General features: G+C 39.5%; 1 protein-coding gene across 3 annotated transcripts in view; it reads right to left on the reverse strand.

The window, feature by feature from the left end:
- The window catches only part of atp10b (ATPase, class V, type 10B), a 299,005-nt gene that overhangs the window by 117,026 nt on the left and 157,565 nt on the right, over positions 1–24,414 (reverse strand). For 2 of the 3 annotated variants that reach the window (XM_018092832.2, XM_002940128.5), the window contains one exon: positions 12,124–12,176. The gene's annotated coding sequence lies outside the window, so the exon portion shown is untranslated. Of the gene's footprint in view, positions 1–11,070; positions 11,265–12,123; positions 12,177–24,414 lie in introns of those variants that run through there. The other variant, XM_018092834.2, reaches the window with a different exon arrangement.

Raw genomic sequence — 24,414 nt, forward strand, 5'->3', positions numbered from 1 at the left:
ATCCTCTACTTCTCATACCCTACTTCATATAAATTCAATATAATCTAAGAAACTCAGTTATTAAGGACTACCCTTTCATTAGCTACACAAACACTCTAACCATTATTTTATGTGAAGCCTTGTATCCCAGTATGGATATTACTCTGGATAAATTAGTAGTTAGGCACGATGAATGTGTCTTTTTTCAGCCTAAACTGTTAATGTTTCTATATAATTCCTGTAATGACTGGGGAGCCAGATAATGAAGGCTTCCCTTCTAATATGCCCAGTTCTAGTAATTTAGCTACTGACGCATGGGTCACTCGGGAGGAAATTCAAAAGAGACTTGAACATGTAAAGGTAAACAAAGGTCCAGGGCTGGATGGGATTCATCCCAGGGTATTGAATGAGCTGAGTGCTGTGATTGCCAAACCTCTTCACTTAATATTTCAGGATTCGTTGAGGTCTGGCATGGTGCCGAGAGACTGGCGGATTGCTAATGTGGTGCCGTTATTTAAAAAGGGATCCCGTTCTCAGCCTGAAAACTATAGGCCTGTTAGTCTGACATCAGTAGCAGGAAAAGCTTTTGGAAGGGGCAATAAGGGATAGGGTACTTGAATACATTGCAGTTCACAATACTATTAGTTTGTGCCAGCATGGTTTTATGCGTAACAGATCTTGCCAGACTAATTTAGTCACCTTTTATGAGGAGGTGAGCAGGAACCTTGATGCTGGAATGGCAGTTGATGTCATCTACTTGGACTTTGCTAAAGCGTTTGATACAGTACCTCACAGAAGGCTAATGATCAAATTGAGGAATATTGGCCTAGAACATAATATTTGTAATTGGACAGAGAACTGGCTGAAGGATAGAGTACAAAGAGTGGTTGTAAATGGAACATTTTCTAATTGGACCAGTGTGGTTAGTGGAGTACCGCAGGGGTCAGTCCTTGGTCCTTTGCTTTTTAACTTGTTTATTAATGACCTGGAGGTGGGCATAGAGAGTACTGTTTCTATTTTTGCTGATGACACAAAATTGTGCAAAACTATAAGTTCCATGCAGGATGCTGCCGCTTTGCAGAGCGATTTGACAAAATTGGAAAACTGGGCAGCAAACTGGAAAATGAGGTTCAATGTTGATAAGTGCAAAGTTATGCATTTTGGTAGAAATAATATAAACGCAAACTATCTACTGAATGGTAGTTTGTTGGGGGTATCCTTAATGGAGAAGGATCTAGGGGTTTTTGTAGATCACAAGTTGTCTAATGCCAGGCAGTGTCATTCTGTGGCTACTACAGCAAATAAAGTGCTGTCTTGTATAAAAAAGGGCATTGACTCAAGGGATGAGAACATAATTTTGCCCCTTTATAGGTCCCTGGTAAGGCCTCACCTTGAGTATGCGGTGCAGTTTTGGGCTCCAGTCCTAAAGAGGGATATTAATGAGCTGGAGAGAGTGCAGAGACGTGCAACTAAACTGGTAAAGGGGATGGAAGGGTTAAACTATGAGGTTAGACTGTCGAGGTTGGGGTTGTTTTCTCTGGAAAAGAGGCGCTTGCGAGGGGACATGATTACTCTGTACAAGTACATTAGAGGGGATTATAGGCAGATGGGGGATGTTCTTTTTTCCCATAAAAACAATCAGCGCACCAGAGGCCCCCCCTTTAGATTAGAGGAACGGAGCTTCCATTTGAAGCAGCGTAGGTGGTTTTTCACGGTAAGGGCAGTGAGGTTGTGGAATGCCCTTCCTAGAGATGTGGTAATGGCAGATTCTGTTAATGCCTTTAAGAGGGGCCTGGATGAGTTCTTGAACAATCAGAATATCCAAGGCTATTGTGATACTAATATCTACAGTTAGTACTAGTGGTTGTATTTATAGTTTATGTATGTGAGTGTATAGATAGGAAGGTGTGGGTTAGGTGTGCTGGGTTTACTTGGATGGGTTGAACTTGATGGACACTGGTCTTTTTTCAACCCTATGTAACTATGTTTCATTTTTGTATGACCAAGTTCCATATTAGGGGAGAGCTATCTCCCATAGACTCCATTATAAACAAGTAATTCCATTTTTTTAAATGATTTACTTTCTTCTCTGTAATAATAAAACAGTACCTGTACTTGATCCCAACTAAGATATAATTACCCCTTATTGGGGGCAGAACAGCCCTATTGGGTTTATTTAATGGTTAAATGATTCCCTTTTCTCTGTAATAATAAAACAGTACCTGTACTTGATCCCAACTAAGATATAATAACCCCTTATTGGGGGCAGAACAGCCCTATTGGGTTTATTTAATGGTTAAATGATTCCCTTTTCTCTGTAATAATAAAACAGTACCTGTACTTGATCCCAACTAAGATATAATTACCCCTTATTGGGGGCAGAACAGCCCTATTGGGTTTATTTAATGGTTAAATGATTCCCTTTTATCTGTAATAATAAAACAGTACCTGTACTTGATCCCAACTAAGATATAATTACCCCTTATTGGGGGCAGAACAGCCCTATTGGGTTTATTTAATGGTTAAATGATTCCCTTTTCTCTGTAATAATAAAACAGTACCTTGTACTTGATCTCAACTAAGATATAATTAATTCTTATTGGAGGCAAAACATTCCTATTGGGTTTAATTAACCTTAAAAATGATTTTTAGCAGGCTTAAGGTATGGAGATCCAAATTAAAGAAAGACCTCCTTATCTGGAATACCCCAGGTCCTAAGCATTCTGGATAACAGGTCCCAATACCTATATTATTAAATGCTCTGCTTAGGACAAATGAAACCCAGCTGTTATTGCATGGGAGCCATTATGTTAGCAGGTATCATAGGGCAACCTTTTTAGCACCATGGGCCGGTAAGGGCAAAAAAAAATTTCCACGGACCGGTGCATGCAAAGCACTGGTGGGGGGGGGGGGGGGTGCGCGGTGCGAACTGCAGGCACGTTATACATGCGACGGGCTTGATTGCTCCTTTACGTGTGCATTCATTAACTCGTTTAGGTGTGCGTCGCATGGTTTTTGTGCGCTGAGAACACCGATGCCTTCCACGGCCCGGAACTGGTCCGCGGCCCGGCGGTTGGGGACCCCTGTCATAGGGGATGCATTAACAGACATTTGGCATTTTGAGCAACAGAGGGGACAGCTGGTTGTCTAAAATATCATATTATAAAATTGCCCTCAAAATTCCTAGATTTTGCACTACTGCCAAATGCAATAACTGCAAAAGCTGAAAATATATTTTTAATGCCTTTCGTACAAGCCTGAAAAAAAATCTATTACAATCCTGAACTTTATTTGCAGGTAAAAAAAAAACACTCACTGCCCCATTAATCACAGAAGCTATTAAGTTGTAAAGAGTAAAGCATTTGATAGCACATTCAGCATGCTTGCTAACATTATAAATCTGAGTGGGGCGCACACACCAGGGTAAATAAATCTTGGTTTCCTTCGGCACAGCCTGAAACTCCCTGGGCGGATATTATCTAAGCAATGCAGGGACTAAGTCAGAAAGGAAGAAGATACTATTTATACTTTTGATCCGCAAAAGTGGGAATTTATATTTTTCTATAATAACTGGGATCTTTTGACAAGGCTCCCAAGAGGTGTACTCCATCTCATAATTTATAGCTCCAACAGGATTAAAGGTTTTACAGTAAACTCAATCAAGAGAGAGATAAAAACAACATAAAACTCCCCTGAGCTGCCGATTGTTGTCAACATATTTCCTATTTCTTACTAATTGCTTTGACTTTTTGCAGACATTTAGAAGTGTGGCAGTGCTCCCCAGATGTGTTCGGTGCAGAATCAACAGTGCAAAGCGAGGCCATGGGGAGCCAGCGGACAGATGAAGATAAACTAGCCAGCAGCCTTGGTTCTCCGAGTATAGAAAGTGCCTGGCTCTCTGTAGGAAAATCCCCCTCAGATATGGAATACAAAAAAAAAAAAAAAACAATTTGCTCTGATGATTGATTAATGGTATAAAGCTTTATTCTGTATGCTTTTCTCTTTAGAATTGTCTTAATCAAAGAAAATAGCGTCTTATCCATACATTATGCAACTGAAGCCAACAAATCTTCCTGGGGATTTCTCATCAAATATTAATTGAGGAAACAAGAGGATTTAATTTAAATCCCAAATGATTAGGCTGATCAAACTGTAATATGTAAAATGCACATTTGGCACATGGGTATTAGTTTCCGTTATGTTTTAACGTGAGAATTTCTCATAATATTCAGTTTTTGTGGCACAGTTTATGCCTTCTCCTAGGCTTTAACCAACCAAGTTACATTTGACTCACCAACCGGCAGTTCAGTTTTAAAAGTAGTACACACTTCTTCATTAAAATATCAAGGGGCAGATTTATCAAAATCTATTCATCATGTGATTATAAGAAGTGTATTTATCAATTGGTGAATTTTAACTTTCACACATTGGTAAATACGCTTCTTAAAATCCCATAGGAATGAATAGAACGTGGTAGGTTTTTATGTATTAAGCTCTAAACTCACACTGATAAATATGCCCCAATGAATTTATAAATAAAGGTTAAAGAAGTTTTGAAGCACCCAGGATTTTTTCTAACGTAAGATAGCAAAGGCCTAGTGCCCCATTTAAAGTCGTGTTTTATTTTAAATGAAAACTGGAGGGGAGTTGGCAACCACTTGGGTAATTTCAACTTTTATTCTTTCTATGTAGGGTTTTGATCCAAACATTTCTAGGCTGCACGTTACTCAGAGATACTGTATAAGTAGTTTGATAAGCTAGAATGATAGAAGCAGCTTGAAGAGCTAGAATGATAGAACCAGCTCACCTCCAATATATGTGTATGACAGATAATATTTCTCAAGATTTGATGGGTAAGACCAAAAAGTGATTTTGTTGTGGGACCCAGTAAACAGTAACTATGCACCTGATAGTCGCTACTTGTAGCATGCTAGAAATGTGTGTTGTTTGAGAGGTGACATGATAACTATGTATAAATATATAAGGGGATCATATAATAACCTCTCTATGTTTTATTTACCAGTAGGTCCTTCCAACGGACACGAGGGCACCCACTCCGTTTAGAAGAAGGGAGGTTCCGTTTAAATATTCGGAAAGGATTTTTTACTGTGAGAGCTGTGAAGTTGTGGAATTCCCTCCGAATCAGTCGTGCTGACTGATACATTATATAGCTTTAAGAAGGGGCTGGATGGATTCTTAGCATGTGAGGGAATACAGGGGTATGGGAGATAGCTCTCAGTACAAGTGAGGGAATACAGGGTTATGGGAGATAGCTCTCAGTACAAGTGAGGGAATACAGGGGTAGGGGAGATAGCTCTCAGTACAAGTGAGGGAATACAGGGGTAGGGGAGATAGCTCTTAGTACAAGTGAGGGAATACAGGGTTATGGGAGATAGCTCTCAGTACAAGTGAGGGAATACAGGGGTATGGGAGATAGCTCTCAGTACAAGTGAGGGAATACAGGGGTAGGGGAGATAGCTCTCAGTACAAGTGAGGGAATACAGGGGTAGGGGAGATAGCTCTCAGTACAAGTGAGGAAGGGAGGGAATACCAGAGGGGATAGGGGAGGGAGATAGCTCTCAGTACAAGTGAGGGAATACAGGGGTAGGGGAGATAGCTCTCAGTACAAGTGAGGGAATACAGGGGTAGGGGAGATAGCTCTCAGTACAAGTGAGGGAATACAGGGGTATGGGAGATAGCTCTTAGTACAAGTTGATCCAGGGACTGGTCCGATTGCCATCTTGGAGTCAGGAAGGAATTTTTTCCCCCTGCGGCAAATTAGAGAGGCCTCAGAAGGGGTTTATCCTTCCTCTGGATCAACTAGTAGTTAGGCAGGTTAGATATAGGCATTATGGTTGAACGTGATGGACGTATGTCTTTTTTCAACCCAACTTACTATGTTACTAGGTTAATATAGCAACACAGAGCACTTGCCCTATAGAAAGCAAAGGAACAAAAGTTGTGCAAATTATAAGAAGCAGATACTAATTTCCTTGTGTAACATAAGCCATAAGGTAATCATGTATGTCCAAACTGGGTTACACAGTTTGTAAAATTCTTACTATACTGCCAGGTATTTTTGACAAGCATAGCACCACAGTGGGAATAGTTTTAATAGAACTTATTGTGTTGTCTTGTACTGTAAGTCTGTCCAGTATGAACATTGTGGAGAAGTAAAGTATAGACAGACATGGAAGAGAGACACCCCCCTTACTAGCTTTCAGGCCCACTTGTTTAAGCCATTCCTGAGAAATGACATTCAATATTCTGACTTAAAGAATTAAAAGTAGTAACCAGCATGGTCAACAAACAAAACAATATTATTAGTTCATATGCATGGATAGCCACCGTGTATAGACTGTGTAATTCTTCTCATTGCCCATATGATACAATTTTCTAGCTGTCTAATGGATAGCCATCCCGGGGTACATTGTTTAGCGCACAATCTAATGAATAAGGCAGTACAATTAAGGGACAAGGAGAGACATATTCACTAAGAGGGGTTTGCCAATGTCTTTAATCTAGGCAAGCGCTAGATTAAAGTGAGATGTTTTATTATATGTCCATCCAGTGCTAAACTAGATAAACATGGAGAACCTTAGCACATGGGCAGGCTTTTGTACCCAAACAGACAAAATGATATTCAAAGGAACATAAAATAGAACATAGAGATCCCCTCTCCCCATATGGTTAATGAAATAGGATACCGATCACGCTACCTTTGATTACTTCTCCTTTAAAGTTCACCTTTACATAAACTTTTTGTATAATGTAGACAGTTTTTTCAAAATTTTTGAGGTTTTTTTAAACCCTTTTTTGTTCAGCAGCTCTTCAATAGCTAGTTGCTACATTCCAATTTACCCTATAAACCAGGCAGGGGTTTTAATAAGAGACTGGAAGATGCATACAAGGGAAGTAAATAGAAAGATAAGCAATAAAAACTAACAATAAAGCAATAGAACAATCTTTTTTTTGGCTGCCAGGGTGAGTGGCCTTGCAAAATCCAGTTAGCTTTTTAAATTACAAGTTAGAAAGAGACAATTCAAAACTATAAAAAAAAAAACCATATAAAGACCAACTAAAAGAAAAGAGGAGATTCTGTTAGAATGGCCAAACATGGCCGTCGCCCACCCCCATTGTACAGCTCTGCATTGGGTCTTTGGGATGATTGGGATTGGGGTGTAGGAGGTGCATTTAGAGGTTTTAATTGCCATTCAGTTAATAAAAATATAACATTTATTCAATGTACAGGTATGGGACCTGTTATCCAGAATGCTTGAGGCTTGGGCTTTTCTGGATAAAGGATCTTTCCATAATTTGGATCTCTGTACCTTAAGTGTACTAAAAAAATCATATAAACATTCATTAAACCCAATAGGATTGTTCTGCCCCCCCATAAGGGGTAATTATATCTTAGTTGGGATCAAGTACAGGTACTGTTTTATTATTACAGAGAAAAGGGAATCATTTAACCATTAAATAAACCCAATAGGGCTGTTCTGCCCCCAATAAGGGGTAATTATATCTTAGTTGGGATCAAGTACAGGTACTGTTTTATTATTACAGAGAAAAAAGGAAACCATTCAAATTATTTTATCGGAATGGAGTCTATGGGAAATGGCCTTCCCATAATTCAGAACTTTCTGGATAACGGGTGTCTGGATAATGGATCCCATACATGTTTATTTAATAATGTATATACTGTAAACTTTATTTCAGTATATCGGACAGGATACTGTATTACAGGTACATTTTATATCAACACAATTAATACTTATGATATACACAATAATGGGTAATGCTGAAACAACATAGGCAAACTGAGTAAGGTTGCCACAAGGTTGAAGAGGAGGAGAAGGTTTATGTCACAGCATGTTTGCCCTTTAACACTATGCATGAGATGATTGAATTAAATTCACATTTATAGGGATTGTAAAGTGGCGAGGTCTCATTTAGCCGTTGTGTAGTAAAGCTGTAAATCCAACTTATAAAGCGCCGAATTAGGGGATAAAATCAGACATAGCAAGTCATTCTCATTTAGCCAGTAACATAGTGATTGTCTCCAGTAAGCACATAAGGTAAGAACATTTTATTATGCTGTAACGTAGCCTCAAATTATCCTCACAAAACTTGTAAATCTCAACCTTGTGGAAAGCTCCGTGGAGCCGAAGCAGAAAATAGGGTTATTCAAGTTGAAAACAAGATTTTCTCCTGTGCCACATTTGCCTTAAAAAGTTATGATTGCATTTTATTTCTCTGAGCCCGGTCTGGAATAGGAACGCTTATCTGGGCCATTTTAAAAGCGTCGCTCTGCCTGTTTAGTAAACGGTGGGATTTTTGATATCCCTGTGTGCAGCCCTGGGCTGTTGGGTAAGGTCTCATGAATCCTAGAAAGCTGTGTTAGATTTGGTATAATTACCAGTTCCGAGCATGGCTACTAGTGATGTGTAGGTCGACCTGCAACCCAGCAGGACCCCTGGGGTGAGGCAGAACCCTTAGGTGAGGCAGGTTAGGGTTGAAATTTGGGTTTAGGTTGGGTGCGCGTCAGATTGGGCAACTACACTCTTCCTCTGAAACCAAATTTTCCCTGTCTTGAAACCTAAGACGCACACAGAGTAGCATATGCAAGTAGCATACAGAGCAGAAAGATGCGGGTATGGGTTGGATGCGGGTCCTACAATTGGTTGGGTGCTGGTTGAGTTCTTCCTGACCTGCACATCACTAGTGGCTCCCTGCTGCGCCCAGGCTCTTTAGCAAAGGAAGTGCTGAATGTACAGAGAGGAACAGATGGCCCAATACCAAGTGCCCAGTATTCAGTGCAGGATTGTCCCAGGCCAGAATGGGGAAGGCCTAACGCTGTCAAATGTTGTGGGTGGTATAAACTGCCAACCTATCCTTTCTCCTGTAGTGTTGGAGTGGAAAAGTTGGCAACCTGTCAGATGGGAAAGCATGGCATGACACACCATTGGGCTATCACAAAACATCATAATTATTGGAGTGTACTGCAGTCACAGCCTCTGCATATATCATTAACTTAACATAGAATAATTCCATTCCATTAAATCAGCAGTCATCTTGTATATAAAATTTAGGTATACATATAATACCATAACATTTAGCTGATTCATCAGAATACAGTCACTGCATCCATGGGTGTGAGTCAATAGATAACCCAATGGGCTCCACAGCTGCTATCACATCCCCAACCTGGCTTTTTATATACTAAATCAGAAAATCCTGCACTGTACTGATGAGTAGTGATGAGCGAATCTGTCCCATGTTGCTTAACCATAAAATTTGCGAAACGGCAAAAAATACACAAAACGCATTTGTCCTGTGATTTTTTTGTTGTCCGCATCTATTTCTTTGTCGCTGTGTTTTTTTTACGTGACTGCGCCCAATTTGACGAGCAAGAAAAAAAATTCTGCACGACGAATTTTCACAGAAGTTTCGAGAAACAATTCGCCAATGGCAAAATGCGGAAATTCACTGCGAATCCATGCCTGCCAAAAAAATTCACTCATCACTACTGATGATCCCCAAAAAGGACAAAACTGGTCTGTAACTGGGATCTGATCAGCATACTTCCCTGGCAGAGCTTAAAACCCACTGAGTGTTAGCCTATAGGTTATTCCATGGCAATAAATATTTTAGGCATTAAACAGGGGTTCCTTTCCAGGATTCCTTCGGCTTTCCATTCAAACAGGGAATACTTTTCCTATGGATCTACTTAACACAACAATATTAATTAATACTCACAATATTATTTTTTGCATCACAGATTCGTTTATACCTCTATCTAACCCACAGTACTAACTGAGCATTCTAACTGGCATTAAGGGCATGCTGCCTATGCATATTAAACTCCTGTTTTTAATAGATCCATTTTAAATCACCTAAATTCTAATGATAGCCTTCTCTACCAACTAGTATTCCTGACATGAAGAGAAATATAAGTATTATGCAGATGGCTCTCTCTCTAATCACAGAGTTGCCTCTTAAGACAAGCCTTAAAACTAATTATCTAAGAACAACTGATTATTACCTGCCTGCATCTCCCCAACTCAATTCTCTTGGTGGATTACAAAATGAGACCTAGGCTCTATTGGCTCGCTTTCAGGCAGCTGCAATGTTATTGCCGTGCATCGGAGACCTGGGAATTTAATATGTCTACAGAAACAAAATGTTCTTAAGGAGGCCTTCTATAGATAACAAAGTACATCTGCTTTTAACTGACTCTTCCCAGTGTCTTTGAACATCATCATTAAAATTCTACGTTGGCTATTCCCTTTCTACACTTTGGCCCTTGTTTTTTAACCTCTATGTGATGCCGCTATTTGATATAAAGTAAATATATAGATCTGTTTTTTCTTTTCTTTCTATAATTATCCGGCTCTCTGGATTAAACACAGACTGGTCGACACATCATTATTTTATATCATAAAGCTTTAATGAAAAATTAGAAATTAGAACTTTAATGTGCTGTGTATAATACAGGGATCCCCAACCAGTGGCTCGGGGGCAACATGTTGCTCACCAAACCATTGAATGATGCTCTTAGTGCCCCCAAACCAGGTAGTTATTTTTGAATTCCTGACTTGGAGGCAAGTTTTGGTTGAATAAAAACAAGATTTCCTACCAAATAAATCCCCCTGTAAGCTGATAGTGTGCATAGAGGCTGCCTAATAGCCAATCTTAGCCCTTATTTGGCACCTCCAAGAGCTTTTATGATGCTTGTGTTGCTCTCCAAGTCTTTTTACATCTTACGAGTAAGAAAGGTTGGGGACCCCCTGGCATAATTACAAGGTTATATTCCAGGGACACCTCAATGAATTGGCTAAGGAGGTATTTGTCCAGGGTACCCCATTTCACTCTGGCATGCAGATAAATCCCTGTTTGCTAGGGTTAATCAAGTTAATAACCAGATAGTAGTCACCTAAACATCTGGAAAACTGTTAAATAAAAGATAAAAAGCCTCTGTCACCAAAATAATGTTGCTGGACTGAACCCCCACCCTTGTTTGGTCACAAGGAACCCATTCCATTAAGCAAGTGTCCTGACTCTCTCAATACGCACATAGGAGACACTCACTCATATTTTGTGTGAGCCGGGACTCTCGCTCATTATGTGCCAGCATGGCCTTCTGGACCTGGAGCAGACCCGCTGGACACCCTAGCCGGACTCTGGGCACAGCACATGATAGAGGGGATATTCTCCAGAAAAAACTACTGTTTCCACCACCTTCTCTTATCCTGCGCCTTTAGTCGGGGAAACAATATTTTAGTGGTAGGGGCCCGCCACTTCAAAACCACAAAACTAGAAAATAAGAGCAAATGCAAATTGTCTATATTAAGATAAATACGGCAGAAATTTGTTCAGGTGTCGTAATGAGAATTGCAGAGCTGTATAAATAAGACTTTTAGTCCTGGACACACCAGGGCATTAATACAGCTATGCAATATCCCTACTTCGGATTATAGAGCACAGACCTGTTACTGGTGTTTTAGCTGAAGGACAAGGCACAGCGGCCACAAGCTACTGTATTTAAAATGGAGCAGATGTAGCCTGGAAATGCCGAAGTCTGTAAAGAACCAAAACAAAAGTAGCAGAAGGGGCCCAGAAGAAAGCTGGATTCTGCTACATTTAATCAGAACCAACAGTGCAGAATGAGATACAAACAGATGTCAAATGCAAATATACTTACAAATAACCATTGTACATTTTGAATAAATCTATATTGCAAATTGCTTAGAATTATATTTTTTTCCAGAATTTGGGGTTGAGCTCTCTCTTTGGGGGAGAGGCAAATACATTTACAAAGAACTCTAAAACATTGTATATTTTAAATAAATGTGTATACAATCTGTTACCATCCCAAAACCGCCATCATAGCAATGTATAAAATGCTGCAAACACTGCACCTGCACCACGAGTTTTGGGTCAAACCATTTAGGTGCATAATTACAGGGGAAGCAGAGCCAGTGACTGGGGGTGACCCAGGTGTTGCAAGGGATCTAGAAGAAGGGTGCTGGGTGATTTTGGACCCCAAAATAACGTTGCTGTCGGCACAGGTATTTTCTTTCTAAGTCACCATTGCTCAATACGAATGAAAGTATCTGTATGACCCTGTGTAATGTAACTTACCTGCGGAGAGTAGAATAAGGCACAGGACTTTCAGACAACAATTCCCCCTTTTTCTGAAAAAAAAAAAAAAGATTTGGTAAATAGGCTTCCTGTAAAAGATTTGGCAGAATAAAGCTATTTGAGCTCACAGCAAAAATATAAGGATGATTGCAAAGGGCACATGCACCAGTAACAGAATCACCCAATGGCAACATTTTTTACCTAATTCTGCTTTCTACCAAACTGGTTCATGGTATACCCCTCAAATATTTTCACCTCTCTGAGGATGCTGGACAGTCAGCAGCAATATTTATTGTTTAGTTATATAATAATGACATTTTGTCTATAAAGGAGAAAATAGTTAACAAACCTCCCCAAACGTATGAGGAGAGATTTTTTTAGGAATATTTGCTCCAGGGTTGTATTCATATTTTGCTCTGCAAGACACATTAAAGGAAAGTTGGTTCTAAGGATGGAACTGGATAAATATAGGATCCACATGGGGAATGACTAATAGGAAATCATTGCAGTCAGCGTCATGCTGATTACTGTACAGTAAGCATCCAAAACTAAGGTTTGGGGACCTCATGTGGCCCCCAACTACTGTTTTAAAATATAGACTTTTTTTTTTATAGATAGTATATCGCGCGGCAGGTAATTTATAAAGTTTTTGTGGCTTTAATTACATTTGTATCTAGTAGCATGGAAATGCATGGAGCATTACAACCTAAATTATAAACAGAGTTAAAAAAGCTGTAAATGTACTCTACTGCGTATGTCCCACAATAAACTGATTCTAGTAAAAGACCTGAAGCGCCAGATTTGGCGCAGGGATGACCATTGCTGCCAAGCCTAACATATACATATCTTATCAAACTCTGGGCTTGGCAGCCCAACTCCACCTAAAACCAACTGATACAAGAATGAGTCTGTACTTTCTGGCCTAAGGGTTGTGTGCCTGGGAAAACCATCACCTCTCTGGGTCTTCCAAACCCCGTCCAGACTGGCCAAATGCTATTCCCATTATTCTTTATTTTCTTTCCAAACTATCTACACATTGCTTATTTCACCCCATTCCTACCCACCAGCCAAACTAAGACACAATTCTGCCACATCTGACCTCCTCGCTGCATTTTGTCAAAAAAATTACAGAAACCTAAAACAAGCAGCTGAACTTTTAGACCTAACTTTGCACATATAGGAAGGTTAAATTGCCATTAATAGTAAGAATGTGTGTCCATCCTTCAGACATGATTGTTTAGCAGTTATTTTGAAGTAACTCTTAGAAATGGCTAAGGAATAAGGAGTGTAATTGGAGCATTGGTTAGAGTTTGGTTATATTTAGTAGTAGTTTTTATGGGACATGGACATGTTTTCCATCATTCTCTCCTATCCACTATCCTCCTATTATGAATACATTTCAGTATCTCAAAGTATCTCATTATACTGGGGCTCCAATACTTGGATTGAGAAATGTTCGCAACTTTGTTCTTTATATAAATTTATATAGCACCTTAACAAATATGTGTCAGGCTTAGGCTTAATGCCAAAACTGGAGATGGAGAGCACACAACCAAGTACAAATTTAGTGGGGTGCTAAGTCTCAGGAGAAGGCCCATTTTGCTACTCCAAACAAATGTAGAAATATCAATCTGCACACCTATATTTATATGCAAACTACAAAAATAAATTATCGACAATAATATAGTTATATAGCTATAAATGCCATAAAATGACCATAAATGATCAATAATTGGCCTTCATTATTCTCAATGAAGGCTTAGGCTTTACAACATATTTTAGTTATCAATTGTGATAATGAAGATGGGCCCCTGATGACCTATCACATCTATTAGAAATATTATTTAAATAGCACAAGATGTTTATGTCAGACATTAGTCCCAAGTTAACTGAAAGGATTCTAGAAGCACACAGAGTTGCAAAAAAGTACTGCCTTCCTGTAATTCGGAGCTTTCTGGATAACAGGTTTCCATACAGATCCCATATCTGTAATCTACTAGGCCAAAAAACATAGAAAAAAAAGTCTCTTTTGCATCATAACAGGGGACTTCATTGACACTCTCTTGTAATCCTTGGCAATGAGAAAGGAGATATAGCCAATAGCCAGCTGGATACAGGTTGTGCAGACCATCTTGTTTATACTATATATGGGGCAATAAGCTGCCAACTCAACCTGAATAGGCAAAATAGGCAGTCAACTGTAAACCCGAATTCACTGCGAAATGCCAATATGTTAGGGACCATGCGGCCATCTTGCTTTTCCAGTCGCCCCTTGGTTAGACTTAAACTTGTGCCGGAAATGTTACTTTTACAGTTCGTTCCTTCATAACCAGAGAAAACCTATGTGTACTTTAATACATATATATCTTTTTTGGTCATAACTGTGGAGTGAATATAAAAACTTATGCATGACTTTGTGGAACATTGTTTTATCTCACAGCCTCATATGTGGTTGAGATAAATAATGTGCTAATAGTAAGATAGTAATTATGTGCCAATAAAAGTTCTGTTGTACAGTATGTAAGGGGCAGAGATTGAATTTATACATTCAGATGAATAATAAAATCAGTACATTATATTAGACCCTCCTATTCCACTGAGGAAGAGCATCAAGTACATTCTTCTGGTGGCTCTTGACTGTTCAGTGACTCAATGCAATTGCCTTTGCACCCCACTCTAAAACAGATCCTGCTATAATCATTGACCTCCTACAGCTGAATAAGAGAATCACAATTGAAATAAAACCTACACACTTATTTTAGTATTTCATTGTCAGAACAGTTTGCAAGCAGAGGCTCAGGTGGTTCCAGGAGATTAAGCCTTTAACTGAGACTTCCCAAGGGGCTCCAGTTCTGGAAGTAGTTACAATAAACAGCGGCTGCTGCAGGCTCGATGTCATGGGTAAAAATAATCATTCCTTACGTCAGGTTTCATAATAGCAAGGGGGGAAAACATCAACAAGGAAATTAATCGGTTTCAGAAACATTAACCATAGCTGACTATCTCTTTCTGCATAACCTCAGCTTTATCTCCATTATAGGACCTGAAGCATTTCTCATTTTCATAGGAGCAAAAAGTAGGTACTCATTTAAGATTTTTCTCCAACTGACTGTATTTTCATGCTCTGCTGAGTACAATATGTTCTGAAACGTAGGAACCTAAACAGCAATTATCCATCCTATAGGTATAGACTATAGGTCCCTGGAAAGGCCTCACCTTGAGTATGTGCTGCAGTTTAGGCTCCAGTCTAGTGATGAGTGAATCTGTCCCATTGCACATTTTTGATACAACCGCAACTTTTTTGACGAGGACCTTTTCCTTACTCGGTGAACTTTTGTCACAGCAAATTATTGCTCCAGTGTCACTAAAAACTTTGGCAATGGAGAATGGGGATCTCTACCTCGCGTAATGTTGCGCTCATCACTACTTCAGTCCTTAAGAAGGATATTAATGAACTGAAGAGTGTTCAGAGATGTGCAACTAAGCTGGTCAGAGTGATTGAGGGTTTAAAGAATGAAGACTGTCGAGGTTGGGGTTGTTTTCTCTGGAAAATAAGCTTGTGAGGGGGTATTAGAGGGAATAGAAAGATAGTGGGGATCTTTCCCCCATAGTAAAGATCAGTGCACCAGAGGTGGGTTCTTTACAGTGAGGGCAGTGAGGTTGGGGAATGCCCTTCCTAGTGATGTGGTAATGGCAGATTCTGTTAATGCCTTTAAGAGGGGCCTGGATGATTTGAACAAGCAGAATATTCAAGGCTATTGTGATACTATAATCTACAGCAAGTTAATAGTAAGTATAGATAATTGTTATATATAGTTATATATAGTTTATTTGTAAGCGTATATATAGGTCTATATATATATATATGTGTATGTGTGTGTGTATGCACTGTGGTTCATTTGCAGGGGTTTAATTTGATGGACTTTGATCTTTTTTAACCCATCATAGCTATGTTACTTCTACTGCACTTGCACCTCACAGTAGGTGCTTTGAGTGGACATGTCACACAGCTAGGGCACCAAAGAGAGGGAAGGCAGAGCATTTGGTGCACTGGAAATAGGCCGGCAAGTGTCAGTGAAGCTTTTGCATTAAACATCCCCTGATATACTAATGTGGACCACCACCATCACTACTGCTCTTTTCATTGCCTGCCCAATAATAAATATTTTTTATATAAACCTGACAGACATTGTTATATACTGTGAGAGAACTGAGGCCACGTTTACAAGTGCAATACACATTTTCTGTTTTGTCCAATATAAGGCAACTACTTCCTTGTTGCTGCTATATACACAAATCAAAGGGTACAACAACAGTTCCAGTTATAAATAAAATAACATCTGGGACAAAAGGCACACCTTAGTGTGAAGATTACATTCTATTTTTATCTGAATATAGCACAAAGGGTAACAGTCATTGCTTCAGGCTTATAAGTAACTTATCAGTCTTTGTGCGTCATACAATAAACTTATTTGCACCCAATAACCTTAACATCATGCATCTTTGAGCTTTAGCTCCACTCCACACCAAAAACTGATGGAAAGTCATCCTACTTTTTTGGAGGAAGTAGATACTGTATTTATAAAACCGCAGTGTTCAGACTAGTTGTTCAAATTCTGCCACTAAACTGTACATTCTGAGGGTGAAAAATAGTAACAATTGCCCAATTTAAGAACTGGATACTTAATCCCCATGTTTAACTTATAAGTCTATAGTGAATGAATTCAGAAATCAAAAACTGCCAATGTGCATCTTGTGCAATGTAACTTAGGAGCAGGTGTTCCAGGGAGCATTTACTTGTGAGAGATGGAAGTGGGATTTCCTCTTGCAAGCTGCCCCCTCTGCGATCAGATTCCAACATTGAGAGGGACTGCAAACATGGGGATGGGCACTTGCGGGTGCCAGTGAACTGGTGGGGGGGGGGGGTGATAAATCTCGGTGGTCGAAATAAAGTGAATCCCCAGTGGGAAGGCACATGCATCGTTTCATTTACCTCCTGCAGGAAAACAGAGCAAATCCACCGGCGATTCACTTTATTGGAGCATTGGCGCAATCAGCTTTTTTATATAAAACTACATTGGAATCAATGGGAGCTGTGTTTTTTTGCAGTGAAATTTTCCTGCAGAGTCACAAAAAAAAATTTGCTGATGGCAAAATGCAGAATATTTCTGTGAATTTGTCCCTGGCGAAAAATTTAGATCATCACTATTGATGGTCCTATTTGTGTAAATTTGTATAGAGTCACAGTTCTATGCAGCATATTAATAATATGATTATTATGTCTTTAATAGTAAATTCACACTCTCATTCAATGTTGTGAACCTAAATACATTATACAATGAGGGACAAAAGTAGTAACACCTAAAATAAATTCAATCAAGTGAGAGACATAAGGTAGTGGCACCACAAATACATTGAGAAGCAGTGGGAACTTTATCCCAAAATATATTAAATACGATAAGAGGCAATAATTTCTGATACCCCAAACCACCTTACCCTTCCAAAAAGCAGGTAATCCTGAGGGCTGGAGAAGATTTCAGGGTTGTAGAGATGAGAACAAAGTCAGAAATCCTTTGCATTACTATGGGGCCAATTCATTAAACCACAATATGCAAAAAATTCGGAGTAACCACAATAATTTCTGATGTTCAAAAATGTCACGAAAATTCTTTTAATCGGTCCTACGAAAATATTGTGGTTGCGTTCCGAAAGTCACAAAATTTTCAGATCCAAACTTTCGTAAATGGCGCAAAAACCTTTCTGGCTTTGAAATATGATTTTGTATGATTTTGTAAGCCTTCCATAGGACTCAATGGCACTCTACAGACCCAACCTGGGCAAAAAATAGTCACAATACCAAAGCTTGAATGAATTCCGGAATGGTCGTAGTCTTTGCGAAAAATATGACTTTTTCGCGGAAGTAAACGAAAACCACAAAAAAGTTGTGGAATTTTAACAAAATTATCATGTACATTACGAAAAGTTCTATAAGTTAGAAAAAATACAAATTTTCTCAAAAAAACGTAATCGTGGTTTAATGAATGGGCCCCTAAATGTGCTCACATGCCTAGTGGTAGACATGAGAATAGCACCCAAGGAGAAACCTTGTTTTGCTGTTATGCAACTTGGGTTCTATTGAAAGTACAATGAGCACTAAAAACAATAGGTTACCTGAAAGCAGTTCTCATGTGTAGCGCTGGTTCCTTCTGAAAGCTCAGACTCAGGCACAATGCACTGAGATGGCGCCTACACAATATTACAGCTATAAAAAATACATTTGTTGGTTCAAGAATGAAATTTTAAATGGTAGAGTGAATCACTTCCTATGTAACCAGTGTAATTTAGAAATAAAAAGTACTTTATAAAATTATGACAGAATTCTTAAATAATTTTGTTCCTGCAGTTTGCAGAAGATTTTACAATGGGCCTCTGTTCATGTTTTTTTTTTGCCTGCCCAAGGACTTAACAAAATTGGTTGACAAAGAAATAGCTGCTGATAAAGTCACGGAAAAAAAGTTTCGGAAAAAAAAAAGATGACTGTTGGTTGTTCACAGACCAATGGCAGTGCTTGAAATTGAAAATAGTGGTTATAAGTACCAGGAGCAGAAAATACAGGTTTGCAGTTTTGAGCCTGAGCTTTGGGTAATAACCATTACCTATAGACAGTTACATAAATAGGACCTAGAGGCAGAAACTTGGACCTAGAGGCAGAAACTTATAACTAGAGATGTAGCGAACTGTTCGCCGGCGAACTAATTCGCACGAAAATCGGGTGTTCGCAAGTTCGCGAACTTTTAGCGATGTTCGCAATTTTGGGTTCGCCTTAGCTGGAGCCAAATTTTGACCTCTCACCCCAGAGCCAGCAGATACATGGCAGCCAATCAGGCAGCTCTCCCTCCTGGACCACCCCCGGACCACTCCCTTCCATATATAAACCGAAGCCCAGCAGCCATTTTACATTCTGCCTGTGTGTGCTTGATGAGTTAGCATAGGGAGAGAGCTGTGCAGGGGTTTGAGGGAAAGTTTAGGTAGCTTTGCTGACTAGTAATCTACTTTCTACTGCTCTGTATGTAGCTGCTGGGGACAGCTGTCCTGCTGATCTCATCTGCTATAACCCAATAGTCCTTGTAAAAGCAGTTTATTACACAAGTTTAGAAATGTAGTGTGATTTCTGCCCTTTACAGCACAAAACGCAACGCTGTGTCAACAACGTATTTTTCAGAGACATTTTTGCCCTTGATCCCCCTCCTGCATGCCACTGTCCAGGTCATGGCACCCTTTAAACAACTTTAAAATCAGTTTTCTAGCCAGAAATGGCTTTTCTAGGTTTTAAATTTCGCCTTCTCATTGAAGTCTATGGGGTTCGCAAAGTTCGCAAAAGTTCGCACTTTTTGGCAGAAGTTCGCAAACGGGTTCGCGAACTTTTTTTGTGAGGTTCGCTACATCCCTACTTATAACATAGCTGCTTTGTAGATAGAAGCAGGTATCTATTAAGTCCTTGCAATGGATAGTGTTTTTTGTTTTTTTTTTAAATCTTTATTTATAGCATTTTAATAGGGGGAGGGGGGTACAGAAAAAATATAAAGGAAAGGGTGGTGGGGAGGGGGTGTACAGATTTTTATATCATAGAATTAACATTTCACAGTAATTCACATCTTGGATAATATTATAAAGCTTACTTATAAAGAGAGAGCTGCAATGGATAGTGTTTGGGTTAGGCATACACAAAAGCATTACCTAGAGTTTTTTGGAATACAGCAGTTAGTCAGCCTCTGGATCACACACTCACCTGTCCCTTTCCATGAGGAACCCCAGTATAAACTCTTTTATTAAGCATATAATAAATACTAATTCCTACTGTCTCTCTAATAGGAAGTATGACTCTCCATTGGCACATGACTTCATTTCACTACTAAGAACCATATAATTAGCTCATTGCTTTTAGGAGGCAGATATAGTGTTGGTACACTTGGAGCTAGAGCTATATAACAAATTCATCACCCCGTTAACACCATGGTAGGACGTCTAAATCCACACATTTTTAAAGCTGAGTAATTACTTTATATGTATTTGTAGGGAAGATGCTGTAGAATAAGACGTGTGGGCAGGGGAGTACCAGTGTGCTGGAATATCTTGCATTGCACTGCCATCTGTATTACGAAAGCTTTCCAAGAACTACAATAATCAGCCTATTTAGCAACCAATTCTTTGACAGAAGAGGTTTATTTTAAACAGGGCCATTGAGCACAGGGGGGTTTTTTGGGCAATTTTTAATAACAATTTGGCACACAATTTCCTAGCAGGCTCAGCTTGTAGACTTTACTGATGCACATATATATTTTATACACAGCACACAACCAGAGAACAGCAGGGGCCGTTGTGATTACCCCTTGTTCCAGGCTGTACTTTTAAGATTCCTGCCGAGGATATTACTTTTTTGAGCAACTTTTATTGTGGACTGCAAAATAGCAGTTTAGCTTTAGCAATGTTCCAAAAGTGAAAATATACAGATGCAGCAAACTTTAGACGTTTGTCTCAGATGGCTCACACAGTCACTCCATTTAAATAAATCTATCCATTTTTTTATATACTGTAAATGCATAGAGTGACGTGTTGTACTGTTGTATGTTGTGAATCTGCGTCATCATCTCACGCATTTAGAAAAAAGTTTGCACCATCCGCATACGAAAACAAACAGGTGACCACTTTCTATATTTGAAGGTTTTTCAGCAGACAAAGCTATCAACTATAGGGTCTAAAGCTGGCCATACAATGGCATCTCTAGAGGAAGTAGGCTGCTTATTGGCCCTTCTATGGGGGGCTTCCTATGGGCTGCCAAGAGGCCCTGACTCAGTGCACGGGTGGCAAAGACCCACCTATTTTGCAACATTGATAATAATAATAAATCTTAAACAATCAGAGCTTATCTGATAGAAGGAATGCAGTGCTAGGACCAGTACCAGATTTTTGTCTGACACTAGACATAACCCTTAGCCCACTCCCTTTCCTACCTGAACAGCCCAGGTGTAGTAAAGTCTGTACTAACCCTATTCCATCTCAGCTTTACAATCCTGACAAGTACTGGAAAAATATTTGGATACAAATTTGGAAGACTCTGGAATCACTAGACTCAAGTGGGGAAATGTAATAAAACGTGTTACTGTCAAAATAGGTGCAATGTGAAAAATGTCACCTTTGTGTGAATGATTTGATATGGGTTTTTCAAACCCCAGAAAGTATTTATCAACCAGCAGAAAAATAACTTCTTAATGAAATGGTTTAAAAAAGGTGGTTTTTTTTTTCAGGAAAAACCCCTCCTTCACAGCCTTCTTCTGCACTTTAGCCCATTAAAAACTGGAATGTTATCGGATGGGCCCTATCTCTGTACAACCTGGGAATGTCTCGCCTCCATAGATGTAACTAATCTTTATGCTGCATTATGCATTGTTTGTTTTTATTTTCCTTTACATTCTTGATTCTTATATGACTTCAGTGTACAACTTTTCTATAAGTTGTAAGACAACTTAAATGAACCAATGAAAATTCAAGTTGCAAAAAAAAAAAACCCACAAAAAACTGCAATATTCTAACTGAGTAATATATCTAGTAGAATTAAGTCTAAAGTAACTGACATTTTTGAGTTTTTCTTGACACACAATTACTTTTTCAAGAAAAATCAGAAAAACCAGTTGCTTTAGACTTAATTCTATTAGATATTGTAAATGTGTATGATCTGGATGAATGAGAATCTTTATAGATGTTATAGCTGATTATTGAACATAATTACATTGAGAAATGTCAGAAGTAGTTTGGGACTAGCCGGTTTAATGACCACATCAACAAGGAGGACGAGAATGAGTCTTAAGGAAAGCTAGGTCATACCAGGGAGGTCTATTATAGAGAGATATAAAGGATATCTAATAACCGAGTACCACCTATTTCGCCAAACCGTCTGAAATACACCTTTTAATAAAAAACTTGGACAAGGGCAATTAGCCACAAGGTTCTATAACATCTCTTTATCATTTTATTTCTTCACATACAGTACATTTGTATTCAGTGGCGCAACAGCAACACGGCACAACAACACAACGCAACAACAGCATGGCGCCCTTCCCCAGCAAAAAATCTTTGAAGAGGCCAGGCATCAACAGCAACCCCTACCTGAGCCCTCCACCCACCTTCCTGCATCCCCCTGCATTCCCTCCCACTCACACTGGGATAGGTAAGAGAGTGCCACGGGGAGGGGGTATTTCTAACAACTATAGAGGAAGCACATTTCACGTTCTGCCCCCCCCCCCCCCCATGACCAGGGGAGGGGTCTGCTTCCTGAATATTTACACTATAATTATTAGCCACACAGTACCATACTCTACTATGTAAAGCATATGCTGGCTTCTTCTCAGAGATATAACAATTACACGGCAAAAGTTTAGGTTATGGTTTAGGAATTAACATCTCTTGTATTTCAAGAGTTAGTTTTGTTTGTATAAAAGCTTCATCCAACTTTGACATTCAGGATAACTATTGCTCAGCTATAATGTCATTTAGAGAGAAAACCTCCAGCAACACAAATCAATATGTTATTAGAGTGAATAAACATCCAAATGAACTTTAACACAGACAATTACACCTTTGGCCACAATTTCTTTTGTATCACAGTGTTTGAAGGTCAGAGTCAAAATCATCCTCCGGTTATTAACGTTATTTGCACAACCAAAAATACTCACCACTCTATTCCTGCTATAAATAGCACAGGTTTAATAGAGATTTAACGCTGAATGGGGACCATGTGCAAGCAGCTTTTCTTCTTTTAGGCAGTGGAAATGATTTTGCGGAATAGGAATACGCGTGGAATAATCTGGATCAGGGCTGTCACCAGAACAGTGAAGTCTTTATTTTGCTCTATAGGAAGAAGTCAGCAAGGCCTGTTCAACAAATGCCGTTTGTCTGTGCTTAAGAACTACATCACGTGTCCTGTACTCAAAGGCTCGTTCAGCAGCTGCAATATGTACATCTGACTTCCAATTCTGTTTTTTACCAGTCAGCATGGGGTATATGGAGGCCACATTGGCAAGAGACAATAAAGAGGTCCTACTTCACCTTTCCCCTGCCCCACCCACCCAGGAAAACAATGCTATATATCCACTTACTAGGGAAAATGTGAAAAACCTAGTGGGGCTGACGGAGTATTCTGCTCTCCTCCTTTATCCTCCCCTTCCCTTCTGCATAGTCTCCTTGATTATGCCAATTTCACCTTTCTAGGGGTGAAAACCTTTCTAGCCTGCAGATAGTTGTGCTAACCCTACCTACGGCCAGCATTCTGCTATTTTGTTGACCATTGCAATATACATAAATTTCAAAATATGTAGCGGTTTCATGACTTTTAAGGGAACCCAATGACCCGAGAAAAATGAAAGGGAGGAAGGGCATGATCAAGCTAGGAGGACAACCCCTTCCCCCAACCCCCCCACCGGATATCTTAGTTACAGGTTCAGAGCAAGAAAAAGAAGGACCTCCTCGGATGTGAGCTCACCAGACTTTTGGGCAGGCAGGAGGAGCAGGAGCAGTCAGCATCCCTCCCTCCTCCCTAATAGGTGGGAATCAATAGTCGCAGTGAGGGGGGTGGGGTCGACTTTGAGCCCCAGAGGAAATTAAAAAGGTACAGTGGGTAAGGTGAGTGGGTAACTGGGTAGGCCTGGAGTCCCCAGGGAGATGGATAATCCAGAATGGGACTTGGATAGTAGACAGGACACAGGCTCCGGGCCTGGGCTCAGGGTCAGACGTCTTTGGAGGATATTAGTAATTTGACTGTTGTTTAATGTTTGGATTTACAAACGGTTTAATAAAAATTATGGTTGGTTATATCTATATATAATTGCTGATTTATTTTAAATAATTTGCAACAAACAACTGCGACCTTCTCTCCCCAATTAAGTCGTCCGTTGCTTTATTGTGGGCACAGGGGGAGGGTAAAGGGGCACAACGGGCTGGACGCTGCAGTAGTCATGTAATAGAATGATTTGGGACAGTTAGCTAAGCCTGACTCCCTGGTATCTGGCTGACTACTTTAAGTCTGCATCCTCCAAATCCCACAATTATCTGCACGTGATATCAATAAGAAAAGGAAGATTACAGTGCAATGCATTGTGGGTTAAGTAGTTCCTGCATGCTGTCTGTAAGCTGGGGAGAAGTTACTAGATTTACTTAAAAATAAATATACTGTATATTACCTTTAAATACCCTGATAGACGCATCAGTGGAATTCCATCTGTTCCAAGGATGCGATTA

This window comes from Xenopus tropicalis, chromosome 3, assembly GCF_000004195.4.
Source record: "Xenopus tropicalis strain Nigerian chromosome 3, UCB_Xtro_10.0, whole genome shotgun sequence".
In the NCBI taxonomy this organism is placed as follows: domain Eukaryota; kingdom Metazoa; phylum Chordata; class Amphibia; order Anura; family Pipidae; genus Xenopus; species Xenopus tropicalis.